Source organism: Myotis brandtii, unplaced genomic scaffold (genome assembly GCF_000412655.1).
Source record: "Myotis brandtii unplaced genomic scaffold, ASM41265v1 scaffold154, whole genome shotgun sequence".
NCBI lineage: Eukaryota > Metazoa > Chordata > Mammalia > Chiroptera > Vespertilionidae > Myotis > Myotis brandtii.
In genome coordinates this window covers 8614051-8632353 of record NW_005355584.1, presented here as the reverse complement: position 1 = coordinate 8632353, position 18303 = coordinate 8614051, and the positions used below count along the sequence as shown (strand labels likewise).

Below are 18303 nucleotides of genomic sequence, written 5' to 3'. Positions count from 1 at the left end.
GCCATGGCCCCATGCGCAGCGCTGGGGTCAGGAGGCTGGGCCTGCGGAAGGAACGGTTCGCGTTAGGGTTGGGGTCACCTGACCACGCATGAGACCCTGGGCCTGGTGACCCAGCGGAAGGAACCAAGGACTCCCTCCCCGCCCACTTGGTTCTTCCCTCCTGCATACCTGCCGTCTGCAGGGGGCCCAAACAGAGGACCACAGCCTTTCCTGCAGACCCAGGTTAAGTGGCGGCCTGCCTCAGTTTATCTCCTAGACTAGAGACTAGCTAACCTGCGGCCAAAGGAAGCCCGCCCTAAGGCTGCTTCAGGAGATCTGGGTGGGGCCCAGACACCAGCTTGTTACCTGATCACCATCCAATAAAGGTCAAGGGGGAAAGAGGGTGGTTTTAAATCTGAAAGAGACTAACATCCCAGCCCGGGTGCACGAGGCTTTGACTCCAATTTTCATGTCCCCGCAGAGCCCCGTACTAAATTGTAGAACAGGCTGGCTGACTCCTTTGGTAGCCAAATCAAATGTGTGCTCTTTACAGGTAGGAATATTCACCACAATAATCATGAAAAGATCTGGATAATCAGTGGAAAATAAAAATCTCAAATTCCCACAAGGTATTACAAATGAAAGTGCAAGGGTGTGGGGTCTCTCAAACGCATTCATTTTTGCCAGGTAGTAAGTCGGACAACCCCATGACAGGAGGAGGAGGAGCTTCTGAACAAATCCTGCAGGAAGCAGGGACCTTGTTGGGCTGCACCCTCAGTGAAAGGGTGTCCAGGGGAAAATTTATCTATTGGTATAGAAAGGTTGTAAGATTTCTCTGCCTGGTTCTAGGTAAAATAGAACCAGAGTATGTATATGAGAGTATGTGTCTAATTCCGACCTGCACAATGGGTTTGAGGTTGGAATTTTGGTCTATGAAACCAAAAGCTAAGAAATTACCCCCATAAAAAGTAGTCTCAGGTGGGCGACATCTCTGCCGTGTGCATTAGAACCAAACACATACTCGGTCTGGAGCAGTGCTTCTCAACCAAGTGACTCTGTCCCCAGAGGCATTTGGTGAGGCCTAGGCACATACTGATTGTCATGGCTGGGTGTGACTTGCATTTAGAGGGTAGAAACCAGAGTTCTGCTAAAACCCATAGTGTACAGGACAAAGGGCTGGGACCCAGCCCAAAATATCAACAGTGCCACTGTCTAGAGCAGTGGTTCTCAACCTTCCTAATGCTGCGACCCTTTAATGCAGTTCCTCATGTTGTGGTGACCCCCAAACATAAAATTATTTTCGTTGCTACTTCATAATTGTAATTTTGCTATTTATGAATCATAATGTAAATATCTGATATGCAAGATGTATTTTCATTGTTACAAACGGAACATAATTAAAGCAGTGATTAACCCTTTCCGGTCCAATTTGGTTTTGGAATTCAAACAGTCTGGTCCAAATTAATTGATGGGATTGCATGTTGAACCGGTTTGCGGTGTCGACCTCAGCCTCGACGTTGGACCTGCTCCTAGCGCCTGGTCTGTCGAGTCAGCCTCGACGTTGGACCGAAAAGGGTTAATCACAAAAACAATATGTAATTATATATGTGTTTTCCGGTGGTCTTAGGTGACCCCCAAAGGGGTCGCGACCCACAGGTTGAGAACCGCTGGTCTAGAGGGCCATGCTCTCAATTCAAGCCCCATAGGATTCCCACAGATGAAGCCCCAAGTAAGCTGAATTTACAAACCCAAATTAAAAAACAACAACACTCAAGGCAACAACCCACGTGGGCAAATATCAGCAGACACATGACTAATAGGATTAGGTTCCTAGGGACTTTAGATGACAGAATTATCAAAATAAAGATATGACAGAAGGAATTAAAAGTACAGACGCAACATGAAAAACACGAGGAGGATCTAAATAAGTAACGAAGCTTCTAGAAAGAACCAATACAGCCCGGAGATAAGACCCAGTCCGGAGGTGAGGCTGGGCCTGGGTGGCGCTCCCTCCCAGGTCTCCACAAGGAGTCAATAGGAGACAGACATCATGGAAAGGCCACACATGCGGAGGAGAAAGCAAACTTATCTGCTACCAGGAATCCCAGAAGAAGAGGCAACACTCAACCAAGGGGAAAAAAGTGTCAGGATTTAGAATTTCCAGTGTTAGGGATGGTGCCAGACAGGATGAGGAAAATTCCACGCCTGGTGCATTACAGGGGGAGCCAGCGAGCTTTAATCCCTAAAATAAATGCCTGCAGTGGGACCTGATGGTGTTAAACTTGGGAAGTAAGACAGCTTTTGGTGTGTTTTTTTTGTTTTGTTTTTTTTACTGGTGGGGAAAGATGGATTTGAGTGCTGGTGGCTGCAGGCCCTCTCCGGCTGTCTTGGCTGTGCTATTTCCAGCTTGAATCCCCAGAATGATTGGTTATTGGGGCCGGGACACACTCAGCTGGTCACAGCAGAAGGTCTGGGTCCACTCCTTCCCGAGGCAAATGCCCTCAGAGGCCAGGAGAGGCCTCTTCCCCATCACCCTGCTGTCTGCATCCTGGAGTCCTGCCTGGGGCAGGCTCACCACCCGGTCCCTGGAGCGGCTGAGCCCACCGCCCACGCAAGCCTGATGGAACCAGCACCTGGCCGGGAGCCAGCACCCTCAGCACCAGCACCTGCAGCACCAGGAGGCTCCCAGAGAACAGAGCAAACAAACGGAGGGAGGAGGCGCCCCTTAGGGATGGCCTTTCCTGGGGGGACTTCGGAGGCAGAGCTGGCAGAGTGAGTGAGTGTGTGTGTGTGTGGGAGTGTGTGTGTGTGTGGGCGTGTGTGAGTGTGTGAGTGTGAGCTGCCTGCAGGGCTTCCTCATCTAGGCAAAAGGAGAGAGAGTGAAAAGGAGAACACACAGAACTGGAATGGGATCTCAAGTACCAGAAGGCTGGCCCCCAGTTGAAGAAATACTCTGTAACTGAATTTCCCGTTCTGCATTTAGGCTTAAAAACATTGACTGCAATGGACCCAAACCTCTGTAGTAGACCAGGAAGTTTTAGATTTCAAAAGAAGTGAATTCATTATTCTTTTCCAGGAGACCCAAGCAACCCACAGAGGGCCCGTGGGAAAGGCTAGGGGCATCACCGCAGGCTCCAGGGTCTGTTTCTCACCTAATCTCAGGACAGCTGCCCCAGGCAGCTTGTGGGGAGAGAGCACACAGCCCCCAGCACCAGAGAGGGGGCTGAGGGTTGCTGGAGGCCCCACTCAGCTTACCAAGGAGCAGAGTGGGGTGGAGGAGGGAGATGGCGGGGAGAGGCAGCCTGCCCCTCACGGCCTTGGACTTCCTAACCTTTGGGGCAGGCGTGGCAGCGGGAGCTGGAGGGAGGTGTGGGGCTGGCAGGGAGGAGCTCCCATCACACACTTGGCCTTGCTTTTGAGGTGCAGCAGCTTCGGTTGCCTTCTGAGGGCCTGCCCTGTGGTAGGATCTCATGAATCCGTTGTCATTTAATGTGCACACGGACCCTAGGCAGCCATGCGAGAATTTTTTAGGAAAGATCACCAAGAGCAAAGATGTGTCATTAGAGACCGAGGCTAAGACCATCCACACCCGTATTCCAACGACCATGTGTGGATGCTAAAGTTGGACAGTGAAGAAGGCTGATAGGAAGGAATGGATTCATCTGAAATGTGGTGTTGGAGGAGAGCTCCACAGAGACCCTGGACCAACAGAAAGATGGACAGGTGAGTCCTAGAGAGAATTGAAGCTGAAACATCGCTGGAGGCAAAAATGACAAAACCGAAGCTATCCTGCTTTGGACACATCAGAAGAAGGCAGGTTCTTTGGAAAAGACAATAATGCTGGAAAAACAGAAGGCGGCAGGAAACAAGGAGACCAAATATGAGATGGATTGACTCCATGAAAGAAGCCACAGGCTGAGTCTATAGGAGCTGAGCAGGGCTGTGAGGACAGGACACTGTGAATGCAACCCACTCATGGGGTACCCAGGAGTCAACCCAACGGCATGTAACACACACAGGACCCTAAGAAACAGATCCTGTTGGCTGCATCTTACAGATTGGTAAACCGACGCCCAGAGAGGTTAAGTAACTCCTGCAGCCACACACTGCTCAGTGGCAGCTAGGATTCCATGCCCCATTATCTTCCTCTCTGCTTCATGGAGGTTAATCGAGGAAATAATATGGCCGAGTCACCTGCCTGCATCTACTTTTGCCTGATCAGTTACTATGTGAGGGAGTTTGGTTCAGCTGATTTAATAATAATAGTTCTTAATAATTAGAATGGCAGTTCACAAACTGGATGATGAGTCTTCTTTTTAAAAATGTATATTCCTGCCCTAACTGGTTTGGCTCAGTGGAGAGAACGTCAGCCTGTGGACTCAAGGGTCCCAGGTTCGATTCCGGTCAAGGACATGTACCTTGGTTGCGGGCACGCACATCCCCAGTCGGGAGTATGCAGGAGGCAGCTGATCAATGTTTCCCTCTCATTGATGTTTCTAACTCTCTATCCCTCTCCCTTCCTCTCTGTAAAAAATCAATAAAATATATTTTTTTAAAAATGTATATTCCTGAATGTATTTAAAATTTTTATTTATTGACTGATTTTAGAGAGAGAAAAAGGGAAAAAGAGAGAGAAACATGATTTGTTGTTCCACTTATCTGTGCATTCGTTGCTTGATTCTTGTATGTGTCCTGACTAGGGATTAAACCCATAACCTTGGTGCATTAGGACAACACTCTAACCAACTGAGCTACCCAACCAGGGCTGGGTGATGAATCCTAAAGCCGAGCCAAACTGCCCCAAATTACCATCTGAATGGAAAAAAAGAGTTTATCTTGTATATTTTGCTCATTCTCCACGACGACATCTCTGTAAAGAGTTTACTGCTCAGAGGGGTTGGCACACCCCCTCTCATGGGCCATCGCCTCGCAGAATTGGGACGGTCCTGCCAGCTAGCAGAAATCTCCTGAACGGAGCCTGCGATGTGGCCAGGCTGAGCTGTGTCCTGCTCTGGCTCCTCAGTGATGACTGTCATCGGGTCTGGATCTCAACTGGGGTCCATTGTGTCCCCTCCCTGCTGCAGGGGACATGTGGCCCCATCTGCTGACAGGGCTGGTCATGACTGGGGGCTACCAGCATTGAGTGGGCGGTGGTAATGGTGCTGCTCAGCACCCCACAGGGCACAGGACACCCACCGTAGAGTCATCCAGCCCAGATGTCAGTGTGCTGAGGGTGCCCTGTTCAAACGCATCTGCCTCACTGAGTAAGTAAACAATTCACTAAAGAAGCCATTCAAGGAAAGAAGTGACAAAATGCTAGATATCCATTTAGAGGCTGGTAGCATCAGGAGGCTGTTGGGGGGCCATTCGCCCCAAGCTGCAAGGAGACGGGTGGGCTGCCACAGCGAGGGCGTCACAGCGAGGAGGAAGCCCAGTGGCTTGGTCTCAGCTTCAAGTCCACTGCTCTACGATGTAAAAGGTTTCGCACTATGGATGATGCAAGACCCTTAATCCAGCACTGCGGGCTTTGATACACTGTTCTCTGCCTCCGTTTTGGTTTTTGAGCCTTTGCAAATTTGGTCACACACATTTACCTTTTTCCCTCACCTCCTCTCTCCATCAGCCACCCAGGGAGCAGAAGTGTTGGTTTGTGGGAAAGGGGCCATGGGACCGGCACAAAGACGATTCCTCACCCCGACCCACTGGCTGGTGTGGTCTCCCTCCAGGTGCTCGCTTCATTTTGCATTTGAAACGCTTGCCCTCGGACATGACCCAAGGGAAAGCGCAGGAAGCAGGCCGAGCGGCGGTGGATAAGAACACGTGACCTAAGTCAGCCGTGCTTTTCTTCCACACCCACCAGCACTGGCCGCGGCCGAGGGGTTAAGATGAAGATACACCCACCTCTGCTCGCTGTTCTCACTTCTTACGGTCCTCCCAGGACAAACGTCATGTGAATTACAGATAAAATCACCTGTGGGGTAAAAGAAAATAAATAAAATAAATAAAGAGCCACGGTAAATAACTACTTTTAAATAAACCATGACTCTGTAGGAGGTTTTCAGAGTCTTAAAATAAAGATAAGGACTCTTAGGTCATTGCTGTAATTTCTTTCTGATTGTTAAACGTATCTCTGTTCAATTATTTTGCTTTGAAATGGATTTATTTTCTATATGTCAAGGTTACAGAGATTACAAAAAGCTTCTGGAGTGTACATATGAACAGAACTGAAAACGTGCTAATTAGATCTATTTTTAGCCATGTTGTGGAGAGAAATTGATGATTTCTTTTCAGTTATGATTTATGAGAACCACGTATAATCCCCAAATCGATAAGACACATAGAAATTTGGTAACTAATAACTTATCCACAAAGCAAGGTGCACACAGCCCAGCGGCATATAATAGCCCTAAAGATTTTTTAAATCAAACTTTTAATTCTGAGACTGTAGAGATCCTGGTACCCTCTACCCAGTTTGCCTGACAGTGGTATTTTGCAAACTGCAGCCCAACCTCACATCCAGGAGGCCACGCTGACACAGTCCAGACACGTTGCTGTCCGGTCTAAAACCACACATCTGGTCTCCATCTCGGTACTTCTGTCGTTTTAAGAAAGGTATAGAATGGACTCCCATGTTATGTACCCTTTCAGGACTGGCTTTTTTCACTCAGCATAATTCTCTGGAGAGTCACCAGGTGCCTGCTGTATCGACAGCCCCCTCTCCCCGCCTCCCCGGTGATGCCTCCAGTATGGATGTGCCGGGTTTGCTGAACACCGCACACGCTGAGGGACAGCTGGGCTACTTCCAGGAGTGGGGTATTATGAACAAAGCTGCTATAAACACTTCCATAAAGGGTTTTCTTTCTTCTGGGATAAATGCCCAGTGAAGTAGGAGTTTTTTTTATTTTTGATAAAGTCCAATTTATCATTTCCTTTTTTATTGACTGTACTTTTGGTGTCAAGAATAATTTGCCAAGTCAGACATCCCAAAGGTTTTCTACAATTTTACTTCTAAAATGTACAGTTTTACATTTAACCGGAAACCATTTTGAGTTAGTTTTTGTATACGGTGTGGGACTTAGGTCAGGATTTTTAGTGTATGAGTGTCTGTCTAATTGTTCCAACACCTTATGTTGAAAAGACTATCTTTCCTTTATGGAATCACCTCTGAACCTTTGTCAAAAATCAGCTGGGCACGTTTGTGGGCATACATGTCTGGATGTTCTATTCTGCTCTAGTGATCTATGTAAATATCTCTCCACCAATGACACAGTCTTGATAAATATAGCGATATAGCAAGTCCCGAAACTGGGCGGACTGTTTCCTCTGACGTTATTCTTCTTTTCAAAGCAGTTTGACTCCTCCAGTTCCTTTCCACTTCATACAAATAAACTTTAGAATAGTCTAAATTTACAAAAATAATCTCACCAGTCTCCTCACATACAATCCTGTTACAGTCGCCTGGGCCTCCTCACCCACAATCAGGCAGAGTCTGTAGACTCTCAACATGCATACTCTCATGGACTAAGTGTGTCTCTCGGTGCCTGTACTCCAGTATAATACTAGCTGCTAAATCTGTTTTAACGTATAAGTAAGAGAAATATAATTAGTACGTGTGTTTGCAGATGTACTGTTAAACCCATTTTTGTCTGAAGTAACTATTTGCATGTGCAGTTTTGCTTCTGGAGCCCAGAACAGAAATTCCATCCACCCACCACCACCAGCTCCCAGCTGCGGGCATGGCCGGTGGGTGATGGAGTCACCCATCTGCTTACTGGTGGGCCCCGCCAGCAGTTTGGAGGAGATGTGATCCCAGAAGGAGGGTTAACACTCCTGGGAGTTCTGTCCTTCCTTCCAGCAACCCCAAATCCATACTGAGCGTCTCTCCTATCAGACGGTCTTGGGGACAGTGGATGGACCCCCTGTGTGTCAAGGGACCCCAGGCCTGGGCCCTTAACGGCTTGTCCCACTCCCATCATTACTCACATGGCTGTACATACAACACACACAACAGCTCCTTTATGTCCTCAATAGTCTTAAGGCTGGGAAGTTTGAGAGCTGCTGTCCTAAATAACGGAGTCCCCAGCCTGCCCAGTGGTGGGGCCTGAGCCCCCTCTGGGCCCGGACGACTTCCCTCCAAGAAGTCTTGGAACATAAAGGAGAAATTCTCATGGATCCAGAGATCACTCGCTCTCCTGCCCTGTGTGCACCACGAAGGGGGTGAAGGGAGTGCGCCCCTTTGTGCCCCAGTGTCCGGGCACCTGAGAGGGGGTGGGCTGCACTGAGGAGAGGGAAGTCTGGAGCAGCGCTACCCAGGACTCCCTGAGCCTTATGTGAGGGGCCCAGGAGGGGCCCGAGACCTCCACGGTGTCCCCATGGAAGACCAGCAGGCGCCCTCCCACCCCAGGAAGAACAGGCCGCCCTCCAAGGCACCAAATAGCACATCTCAGGTACTTGAACACAAAGCGAGGGTCTGCCAAAGCACATGTTCCAGATACTGAGTTTTCACCTTGAAATCATGACCATTCTTAATTGGTCACTTATTTTCAAATCCATTCTATTAAGCAAGTGTCCCTCAGGGCCGAGGTGAACGGCAGGCACAGTTGGAGGTCACGGCTCTGCCGTCCCCAGCACCGCGGTGGGACAAGCAGCGGAGCGGCCCGACAGCAGTCGGGTTTCTGCGTAGCCGTGACTTCCGCAGAGACGCAGCCACTGACTTTCTGTCGAAGTAAGTCTTCAATCGAGGCCTGAAGAGCTGCCTGCACGTGAAGACCTCCCGCTGCAGAAACCATCTTTCCATTTGCAGCGTTCTTGACTCACCCACCGAACAGAACCCCTGACTCTCTGCTCCCCGCCCGAGGGCCACTCCCTCCCGGCGCTGTGCCAGGCTTGGGCGGGAGAGCAGACCCGCGGGACGAAAGCCCCACGGTCCTGACGATTTCCTCACAAAGGGCCTGCGTCTTCTTCTGCGCACGTCCTCTTCAAGTCTGGGGCACGATGCCGTGACATGGTGCTTGGCAGCAAAAGCAGGTTACAGCACAGACGTGTGGCTGTGTGTGTACACATTGTTTCTCTCTGTGGGCGGGCAGGTGCTTAAAGCAGCTTCCGAATGGAGTAGGTGTGGGCAGTGACATTTTAGGTGATTTATATTTTTTTGTTATGTTTTTCTCTCTGGTTTTGTGTGTGTGTATTTTTTTTAAACAAAAGATGCAAATAATTTTAGTATCTAAATAAAGGAATAAAATTATTCTAACTTTAGAGGGGAAATGACATCGTATAGTTTTTATATAATGAGACTGAAGTTCCATGAAATGACAGTATGATAAATGTACCTTTGTGTTAAATCCTTATTGGCTTTGATATCCTGAGCATTAAGACTCAAATTGATGTCAGGAAGCCTGAACCCACTTTGTGTTAAATCCTTATTGGCTTTGATATCCTGAGCGTTAAGCTCTAAGACTCAAATTGATGTCAGGAAGCCTGAACCCTTTCCACATGGGGCAGCTCTCTGAGCAGCAGCCCAGATGGACAGAAGAGATACTTTTGGATCCACGCATCGGCCACCTTAAAAACCAGAGTGAGTAATACTCTGTAACATATTGCTTGGCAAACAAGAAGGCTCAGGATTCTAGGAGGAGATTTTCCAGTCACTCAGATGTTTTCCTTTTCCTTTTTGTAACCACATGATTATATTAAAGAAATGTAACTTTTGAAACAGAAGGAATTTAAAAAATCTGTGACGTCAGGTAGTGAGAGCGCCCGTGTCCCTGTGTAAGGACAGGTGAGGCCCCGCCTGTGAAGTGCCGTCATTCATTCCATACAGTCCCAGGAACCAGACGTAGACTGTTTCCACTATGACAACAAAGTGCTGCTTTTACATTCTGGTGAACACGCGTCTGTGAGTCTGCCCTGTCGGGAGATGCCAGCTGGGGTGGGGACACGGGCTTGGGAACGCAGAGGGTCCAGGAGCTCGAGACCCTTCTGACCAATCCCATGTGTCTGGGGCAGAAAGAAACGCAGTGTTGAGAGAGCAGCTCAGGTTAGGCTGCGCTTGTGGGAGCTCAGCAGGAACTTCGGTTCATCGGGGAGACAATCTACTTGGAGTGAACCGGCGACCATTTAATTTTTATATAATTTGACTATAACAGCCAGGGTTCCAAAAATAAATAGTTGTATCACTTGTTTCAGGAACATGTTCTCTTCAGTTCAAATAGTTTCTAACTTGAAATGCATATTTGTTAGGAAAAGTGCGGAGACCTGGCTCAGGATGATGAGGGGGAAGAAGGGGCGGGTGCGCAGCAGCCTCGGCCGCTGGCCAAGGCCGCATCGTGGGGGAGGACGCTCTTCCTGCCGCGCTGCACCCCCCACCCGTGGTGTCCTCACCGTGGGTCCCGCCTGCGGCTTCCGCCTGCACTTCCGTGGGGATGACAGAGAGCTGCCGTCAAGTCCTCTTTCAGGGTGCCCGTCACGTGGCTCCTGGGAGGGAGAGCAAACTGGTTTGCAGCCACTAAATTCCCGCTGGGATGAGCCCGGAGCCTCTGTCCTCGGCCCAGTGACCCTCCCCTCTGACTGACTCACAGTCAGTCTGTCCTGTGGGGTGGTGGCCAGCAGGGTCACGGGGCGGGCACCGCACGGAGGAGGTGAGGTGGGACCTGCTTCTGTCCCACAGCCTTCTCTCCTGGGAGGACCCAACCTCCTGCCCCCATAGCTTCACGGCACCCTCCCCAGGACCGGGCCCTTGACAGGTTCAAAACTGTGAACAAATGAAGACCGAGGCCACCACAGGGTGGAGGAGGTGTGTGGGGAAAGGCGGTGGGACGCAGGGCCCTGGGCGGGGAGGCTGTGGGCAGCTGTCCTGTTTCACTGTGGGGCCAGTGGGGTGCTGAGGGGACGACAGACAACAAGGCATCCCAGTGAGCTCAGTGTGACCACTGACGTGACACCACTGAACACCTGCTGACCGTTCAACAGCGTGTGACGGCCTGTGTGACAGCCGTGATGGCCATGGGACAATTACATGTGACAGATGCGTGACAACTGCGTTTGGAAACTGTGTGATATGTGTGTCAGCGTGTGTGACAACTGCATGTGACAACATGGCTTTAAGGCCACAAACAGAGCCGACGGACACTGGAGCTTGGGAGCTGCCCACCTGCCTACACTGGGTATCTGCTTTGCTCGAGAACAGAACCAGTGACTCCTGCACTAGCGAGCGTGTCCTGTGGTCCCGGCTTTCTCGCCACAGAGCCCAGGCCACCTCCCCGCTCACCCAACGCACCCTCAGAGGTGTGCGCGGCTTCACGCAAGCTCAGCCACCCCTCCCAACACCCGCTCCACAGGCCCGTGAGAATGTGTTCACGGGCGATGTAACGTTCATGAGAAAGAGCAAATGACACATTGTGCATACCATGTGCACGTGCGTTAGCATCCGCTTAATTCAACTTTAAATGGGCCCTTCAGCTACTTCTGGAAAGAAAACAGTGAACTGGGATCACCTGAACGTCTCGTTCCCACGCCATTGGCATGATAAGCAATAATGAGCACAGCACACGGTAGAGGAGAGCAGAGGCCACGGACCTGGGGGCCCCACGGCTGGGCCCACGGCAGAGGGAGGAAGGGCCATCCAGTGGGCAGGTACGCAGCCCTCCTGGTTCCCACAGGGCAGCTGCTCCGCTGTCTCCCAGGTCTCAGGCACTTCAGCCCCCAAGCTCATGCGTCTGAGGTGGGTGTCCAATGAGGTCTAGAGCCTTTCAGGTGCAGATAAAAGTAAGTGGTTCCCAGTATCACGGGCATCAGACTACAGCTGTGGGCTCTGCCTCGACCTCCTTATCAGCACTGTGGTCCTCCCCAAACCTGTCCCTGAGCCCCCACAACCCACCCCACGGAGACCGCTGTCTCACCAGGACCAGTGGGTTAATTCAGCCAAAACGCATCATCATTCAAACCCCTGAGATTCAGTCTCTACCCACAGAGGAAGTCTGCACGTGTCCATCCGGCAAAACCCCCACGAGTTACGTCAGCAGCAGGGTAACAGAGGGGGGACTCCCAGGATGGGCATGAACTTCTCCCTGATCCTGTTAGGCCTCAGAAGGGAATGTATAGATGCTTCTTATTCTTCTCTACATTAATTTGCTTAAATGAGCCTTAGAGATTCATTGCCATAAGAAATAATGTTCCGTTGATAAAACTAACCCATGGGAAGAATGAAAAATTGGGCAGTACAACAAAAAATAAAACAGAAGGAAAAATACCTTTAATCCCATCACCACAGACAACCACCATCAATGCTGGTCTGTGCGTATTTGACTTGCTGGGTCAGGGGCACAGGGTGGGGGAGATGGACAGGGTGGGTGCGGGAGGACGGGCACCCACATCACAGAGGCAGGGAGCTGTCCCGGGGCAGAGCTCACTCTCAGCGTCCTGTCTCCATTTCCAAAGTCCTGCTCTCCGCTCCCTCCCATGAAGTCAACAGTAAAACAGGCTTAGCAAGACCAACAAGGGGAAGAGTTTGCGGAGTGCACTGTCTGATTGGACGGGGCAGTGGGTATGGAGGCATTAGAGTGCATGTGTATGCAAATCTGTGTGCAATTTGTATATAAACATTGACAATGGTTAGAGCATCAGCTCTCGCACCAAAGGGTCTCAGGTTCGATTCCCAGTCAAGGGCACATGCCTGAGTTGCAGGTTCTATTTCTGGCCTGGTCGGGGTGCATGCACACCTCTCTCCCTCTCTCCCTCCCATCCTCTCTTCCTCCCGCCCTCTCTCTAAAAATCAATGGAAAAAAATATTCTCAGATGAGGATGAACAACAACAAAATACACTGAAAGAGACAGAAGGAAATACCATGATAAATTAGGATCCATTACCTCGGCACATAGCACTGCACAAGATAAAAAACAACACATATGCTTTTCCTTAATTGATATTTCCAAGTCTCTTATGATCAAAGGTACTTCTCTTCTACAGAGGACAAGCTATAACCGGTGGTTAAAATCACAACTGTTTCATCTGGAAAACATGACACATTCTCTTTCCACGTGTCCCTGGGGCTGGGCGCTGTTTTTCGATGGCACATTCTCTTGCTGTGACAGTCTCCTCAGCTCACACAGGGGCCCATGTTTCCTGGCAGGAATGAGCCCCGAGGAAGCCCCCCGCCCCCATCATTACAGGTTTCTCAGAAAAACAAGTCAGGTTTCCCAGAGATAAAACCCAAGTTGTTTATCCTGAGTGTTGCCCGCCGGCTGCCACACATCTGCATTTCCCGAGACTCTAGAATTTTCTACTTCTAATTGGCTGCGTATTAAAGAAGCCAATGATATATATTTCCTATCATTCCTCATCTAAAAGATGTATTTTTTTCTTTTAGTGGAAACAATTTCAAGGAAATTTGTTCACAGTCAGAAACTGTCCTTTTCTTGAAGCAACTGTGAACCAGCTAAACACTCGGGAAAAGAGATGAGTGACATCAAGTCCCACTTCACCAAGGCTCATGCAAGATCGCTCGTCCTGTGACTAAGCAGCTAATCGGATAACGGGCAGTGATGTTAATGCATTTTAGTTCACATAAGCATTTCAGCCTATTGCATTAATTGCTACGATGTGAAATGCGATATCCAGATGTAAAACTTGACATGCACTATTTTTCCTGTTATTCTCCAGAGACACTTTCCCCGACCCCCCAAAAAGAAAGAAAACAGGAGGGGAATTCTCTTCCTGGCTGTTACCAGCTTCCTTTGATCCCCGTAAGTCCAAGGAGACGACCAGAATCCGCTGGGCAGGAGGGCTGCGGCTCAGCAGAGCACAAACACTGATTCTGTCACATAAACACTGATTATGTCCAAGACTAAGTTCTCTTGGAAATTTCTAGAGCTCACCAGGCTGAATTCAGAGGGAAGGAGATCCGAGTGCCTCTGCACGTACGTAGTGGGGCCCTGGGAGCCTGGCCAGCTGGAGGCAGACCCTCTGTTGCCCACACCCTTCCTAGGCCAGAGAGAACGGAGCCAGGAATGACTCCTTTACAGGAATAAATGCACCTCCTCAAGCTAGAAGTTAACAGAAATGGCTGCATGGGTTCAGATTAGCCTGCGGGTTTTGAGGCTCTGCTGGCCCCACGGTTCCAGCCTTTGATTTCCATGTGCTCAATACTCCTGGAGTCTAAGATAAGACTTAAGTGCCACCGGTTAAATACCTGAGATGGTTAAAAATATCCAGGAAGGCCATTGCATTCTGGGAATGCTGCCCTGGGCTCGGTCCACTCCTGTGCTGGCCTGCCTTCCTCACCCAGCCGGCTTGTGCTAGTGACCCGAGCCCAGGTTGAGGACAGAGGAGGAGGAGTGGCCTGGAGGGTGTGCCAGTGAGGCAAGGGGAGGTACCCCTAAATCAAGAGATGCCCTGGTTTCCAGGGGCAGAGGTGGAGGAAGCAGAGCACAGGGACCTGCCCCTTCCCCCGCCCACAGAGCACAGGGGACCTCAGAGCAGTGCTGGGAGTGGGCCAGGGAGCCCTTGGCCTGCACAGTTTTGCTCTGTGAATTGTCAGGGTCTTTCTGCATCAATTTAATAAAGTGACATAGAAGTTTTCTGTACCATTTATACATCACACTTCAATTAGTCTTTTTCTAAACACACAACCCAATAAAAATCTTGGGTGTTTGCATTTAGAACTGGCGTGTCCCTGACTTGTTTTTTTCAGGTTTATCATCTGCAAGTCAGAGGTCTGAGGTGGCAGTCAGTCCTCGTCCGACTCGGGAGGAATTAGAGGATGTGCGTCAACAGAGCGGCCCATGTCTCACGGGGCCCAGGATGTTCCCACCTGCCTCACAGGAACACGCCCATGGGCTCTGAGGGCACATTAACAACAAGGCCCCCAGTCTGTGTATCACTGGTCAGTCTGACCTCACCCATCACATGGAGAGGCTGAGCTGGACCACTTATGTGTTGTTGTTTTTTAAAATGATTTTAGAGCAGTGGTTCCCAACATTTTTTTGGCCATGCCCCACTTAAGCATCTCTAAAATCCTGATGCCCATCCTGTGACATATAATTCTTATTATTCAAAAAGTGAACTCCTATTCACATGGAGGAAGCCTAAAAGGCCATTAACTTGGTCTAAACAAGCTTTCAAAGAATATGGCATCCATGAAAGAGAAAAATAAAAGAAGGAAATGACAGTTGAAGTACTGAGGAAGAAATAACTAAGAAATTGTTAAAAAAATAATAATATGAAGTGATATGAAAAAATAGTAAATAAAGTTTCAGAACATACAACAGAGAACTGAAATGCATAAATATGTCACAATATATATTTATGTACTATCTATGAGGCCCCTAGAACCATAAGAAATGCAAAAAATTCACTGTTAATAACTCATTCTCGAATTGTCCCCCTTGAAAATAAAATTGTCCCCCTGTGGGGCGTGTGCCCCACATTGGGAACCAATGGTTGAGAGAGAGAGAGAGAGAGAGAGAGAGAGACACATTGATCAGCTGCCTCCTGCACACCCTTACTGGGGTTTGAGCCCGAAACCTGAGCATGTGCCCTGACTGGGAATTGAACCTGCAACCTCTTGGTGCCTGGGACAACGCTCAGCCAACCGAGCCACACCGGCCAGGGCTGGGCTGTGTATGAATTCCTCCTAGAACTTCTTGACTGAGTGGATCCCGTGGCTTCTGTTTTCACCTGACATTTGGTTTGGTTGCTCCTCAAAGTTTCCTGATGTAGGTTTGTTCTTACAAACAAACCAGCTGGGTGAAGGGAGGCCAAGGAGGGCTGCAGGCACACACAGGTGAGATCCCAGAGGAGGGGCCAAAGAGCCAACGGGCTGCCCGTCTCTCTCTGCTTCACTTCAGCTCACCTTGAGAGAACGGCTGAAGCTCTCAGGAAAGTGCCGGATGGCAAAGGTGATGTGGCCCAAGTGAGCCCCAAGTGGCCCTCACTGTGGCGTGCAGATCACAGTTAAAAGGCAGGTAGCATTCAGCCAGCCACGTGGACCGAGGGCCCGCGTCCGCGACCAGCTCCAGAGGCTGTCCCTCGGTACCCTAAGCTGGCTGCCACCTGGCTCTCCTCACGGCACCGGGCTTGATGCTGGTGATGAGATGTGCAATGTGATGTAGAGATCTCGCAGCAGTGGGACCCTAAATTGTTCCTATCCCCCATGAAACTGCCATCAGTACCTGCATTCAGATGTCCAGACATGTGTGCCATTCTTCTCAGACCCCTGAGACCCCTACTGTCCTCATCACACAGTTCCTGAGCGCCCCTTCCGTTCATTCTGACCCCCAGCACCCACACACCCTGGCGCTGCCCCATCTGCTCCCCTTCACTGCCGCCCCCACACATCCGAAATCTGCAGAAGCGATAACATCCTCCCACCGCACCACCCTCGCCCGCAGTGGTCCTGCCCTCCTGGTGCCTGAGTAAGAGACGCTTCCTCGGAAGAACAGCCAAACACCCGAACAGGAGGGGACCAGGCTGCACAGCCCTGGCTGCCAAACCTCCTGAGAGGCTCAGATCCACCTGCCTGGAAACCCAATATTTTGTCATTTCCTATCAACCTATGTGCTCTGTCCGACCTATTAATTATGGCACACACACCTGTAATTATGGTGATGCAGTGCCAGCCGCACACTGGGTAGGAACTCTTTGTTATAACTCAATTAATCCACCAGTACATATTTCGGAGCATCTGGCTTGCGCGGGACTCTGTGCCAGGCATTGAAAAGAAAAACTGCACAGCCTCCCGCTCCATACCAGCTAAGAACTTGCTTCCCTCTTTTCCCTCCGTGCCTACAAAAACACCCAATTTTTTCTTAAATTATGGAAATCTCAAGGTATAAAAAAAAACTACTGCAAAGTGGAATATAGAAATTGAAGAGGAATCAGAACACTATTTGGCACTGGCCTCAGAAAGAATCTGAAAGTTGTTCTCACAATGTGTCCCTACTTAAGGTGCAGATAAAACCGTCTTTCCTTGGCAACACTGTGTAATCCCCAGTGTGTGCGCTGGTCTGCACCCAGCACCTGCACCCAAGTGGACTGCATCCCCCAACGTGGCGCGATGACTCCAAAATCCACGGTTTAAGAGAAACCAGAGCATTTCGGCCCCATTGACTGGAGGGAGTTATGAATGAAGTGGAGCCTTGGAGGCCAGCTGTACACACTGCACTTCCTGGAGATGGGGGCGGGGGGCTTCCTTTTGCTTAAACCTGCCTGGGGTCTGTGGGACCTGGCCTGCATTTCTCAGCAGAAATGAAAACTTCTTGGCTTCGTCTGTGTGCTTCCATGGCCCGGGAGACAGGATGACCTTGGGGAGCTCACTTACAAGACACCCCCCTTTAGCAGCTGCCCCTGAGCAGGGCTGAGGAGGAAACCAGCATGGGGGCACTTGGGGCTCCTCCGAGGCCACCTCCCAGGGAGTCATCTGATGCACCAACAGAGTCAAAATCCACTCACAGCCACCTGCTCAACACTGGCCTTGAGCACAGGCTGCAGGAAGCAGGGGGTTGCAGCCGCAGGAAGAAGGAGGAGGAGGAGGAGGAAGCTGGGGGAGGGGGAGGATTTCTGTAAGGGTTAAGTGGAACCCACCCAGCCCAAACCGAGTTCTGGGCTGTGGTTTTGGGAGACGTGACAAAGACGTGAAAAGGGAGTCACAGTCCATGACCGTGGCCCTGCTCCAAGAGCCAGAAACCAGAAACTGAACCTGCTGAACCGAGGCGGGCCGGGAGGGGGCTGCACAAGTTACCCGGAAACCGCTGGAGCACAAACACTTGGGGGTGCACAGATGCCACGGATCCCTGGTAACTCTGTGGGCTTGGAGGAGTTTCAGGGGTGCAGAGAGAGCCCAACTTACGCTGCCTGTTGTCCCTGCCATTGTGCCAAGATCTGAGACCTGCTCAGCCTCGCCCTCCTCACCCCCAGGGGCCACTGTCCGACCCCTGGTCTGTTGTCTGCGCCCCCAGCCCCAGCCCCCGGCTGGGCGGGCCAGTGTGGAAGCCCCTACTCGTCCTTGGCCAGCCCGGCTCAGGCTGCGAGTTTGTAGAATTCGGGTGTTCCCTCAGCCTAATTCAGGTCCGCACTCTGGCCAGAGAAGGCAGGGCGCCCTGCGCGTGTGTGCATGTGTGTGTGTGTGCACGCGCGTGTGTGCGTGTGTGTGTACGCATGGGGGCGACGTTCACTGCCACAGGGGCGGCACCTCCTCTTCGCGGAGCCGGTGGGCCCACCAACCCAGCCAGGACGCGCGCCAGGAGAGCCCACTCGGGTACCCCCCACCGACCTTCCCCCGAGGTCCCCTACCCCACGTCGCAGACGCCGCTTTGCCCCTCCTGTCCTTG

The 18303-nt window shown here is 50.6% G+C and overlaps 1 long non-coding RNA gene across 2 annotated transcripts in view; it reads right to left on the bottom strand.

Annotated features, from left to right (window-relative positions):
• The window catches only part of LOC102246817, a 23074-nt gene continuing 4771 nt past the window's right edge, over nucleotides 1-18303 (bottom strand). Inside the window, exons 1-3 of one of the 2 annotated variants that reach the window (XR_001361158.1) lie at nucleotides 10360-10458; nucleotides 5881-5950; nucleotides 1-41 (exon numbers count right to left, since the gene is read on the bottom strand). This is a non-coding gene — a long non-coding RNA (uncharacterized LOC102246817). Of the gene's footprint in view, nucleotides 42-5880; nucleotides 5951-10359; nucleotides 10459-18303 lie in introns of those variants that run through there. The other variant, XR_313300.2, reaches the window with a different exon arrangement.